The 1,956-nt window shown below is 37.5% G+C and overlaps 1 protein-coding gene across 25 annotated transcripts in view; it reads right to left on the reverse strand.

The window, feature by feature from the left end:
- Window positions 1-1,236: 1,236 nt before the first annotated feature.
- Window positions 1,237-1,956, reverse strand: part of LOC133657617 (ankyrin-3-like) — a 280,491-nt gene continuing 279,771 nt past the window's right edge. For 19 of the 25 annotated variants that reach the window (XM_062059154.1, XM_062059146.1, XM_062059138.1 and 16 more), the window contains one exon: window positions 1,238-1,956. This exon is cut by the window's right edge and continues 883 nt beyond it. The gene's annotated coding sequence lies outside the window, so the exon portion shown is untranslated. The other 6 variants (XM_062059161.1, XM_062059159.1, XM_062059158.1 and 3 more) reach the window with 2 other exon arrangements.

The raw sequence follows: 1,956 nt of genomic DNA on the forward strand, positions 1-1,956 counted from the left end.
AACCCTAACTCTTTGGTCATAGACCTGCAACAAACCTAAATACTTAGATAAAGGTCTAGTATAAACCCTAACTCTTTGGTCATAGACATGCAACAAACCTAAATACTTGGATAAAGGTCTAGTATAAACCCCAACTCTTTGGTCATAGACATGCAACAAACCTAAATACTTGGATAAAGGTCTAGTATAAACCCCAACTCTTTGGTCATAGACATGCAACAAACCTAAATACTTGGATAAAGGTCTTGTGTAAACCCTAACTCTTTGGTCATAGACCTGCAACAAACCTAAATACTTGGATAAAGGTCTAGTATAAACCCTAACTCTTTGGTCATAGACCTGCAACAAACCTAAATACTTAGATAAAGGTCTAGTATAAACCCTAACTCTTTGGTCATAGACCTGCAACAAACCTACTTAGATAAAGGTCTAGTATAAACCCTAACTCTTTGGTCATAGACCTGCAACAAACCTAAATACTTGGATAAAGGTCTAGTATAAACCCTAACTCTTTGGTCATAGACCTGCAACAAACCTAAATACTTAGATAAAGGTCTAGTATAAACCCTAACTCTTTGGTCATAGACCTGCAACAAACCTACTTAGATAAAGGTCTAGTATAAACCCTAACTCTTTGGTCATAGACCTGCAACAAACCTAAATACTTAGATAAAGGTCTAGTATAAACCCTAACTCTTTGGTCATAGACATGCAACAAACCTAAATACTTGGATAAAGGTCTAGTATAAACCCCAACTCTTTGGTCATAGACATACAACAAACCTAAATACTTGGATAAAGGTCTAGTATAAACCCCAACTCTTTGGTCATAGACCTGCAACAAACCTAAATACTTGGATAAAGGTCTTGTGTAAACCCTAACTCTTTGGTCATAGACCTGCAACAAACCTAAATACTTGGATAAAGGTCTAGTATAAACCCTAACTCTTTGGTCATAGACCTGCAACAAACCTAAATACTTAGATAAAGGTCTAGTATAAACCCTAACTCTTTGGTCATAGACATGCAACAAACCTAAATACTTGGATAAAGGTCTAGTATAAACCCTAACTCTTTGGTCATAGACATGCAACAAACCTAAATACTTGGATAAAGGTCTAGTATAAACTCCAACTCTTTGGTCATAGACATGCAACAAACCTAAATACTTGGATAAAGGTCTAGTATAAACCCTAACTCTTTGGTCATAGAACTGCAACAAACCTAAATACTTGGATAAAGGTCTAGTATGAACCCTAAATCTTCAGTCAAAGACCTGCAACAAGCCTAAGTAATTAGGTCTTGTACAAGCCTGAAACTGGTCCCTATCTTCTAGGCCTGGTCTCCCACAAGACTACAAGTCTAGACCTGATAAAAGCTGACCCAAGTGCTTCATTTTATTTAACAAATAAATAATTGTCACGTCTCCCTTTACAGTGATGCATTCATGGAACCTGGGATATTCCACCGCCACACAAAAAGACCACACAAACTCCCCTTTTTGCAAAATCAATGCAAATTTTTATTTTCTCCTTTTTTTAAGGTTCTTTTTTTTAATTCTTTTTTTCTTGAAACAATACGGTGGTCATCGCTGCTATCGCCTCTAAAAGGTAACCAAAGTGCTAGAATCGTTATTACGTCCGAATGGCTTCACTCTCGTTAGTAAAGATTTGTACATCAAAAACTCCTTTTTGGGCGAAAACACGCCGTGGAACACCAAAGGATGGCGTCGCCCTCGTGATGAGGAAGAAGTCAATAATGTCACTAATGTCCACTGCAGGGGACATCAGCGTAGCGTGAAACCAAAAGACATTAAAAGCTCCACACAGCATCAGCTTGAACATTTTTCTCCCATCCAGTGTGGTTTTTCTTTGTTGTTTTTTTTTGAGTATTGAGAGCTCCCAACAATCTTATAGTGGAACCTGATTGGAGGAGGAAAAAAATGCCCTTACTTTA

Source organism: Entelurus aequoreus, linkage group LG09, assembly GCF_033978785.1.
Source record: "Entelurus aequoreus isolate RoL-2023_Sb linkage group LG09, RoL_Eaeq_v1.1, whole genome shotgun sequence".
Classification (NCBI taxonomy): Eukaryota; Metazoa; Chordata; class Actinopteri; order Syngnathiformes; family Syngnathidae; genus Entelurus; species Entelurus aequoreus.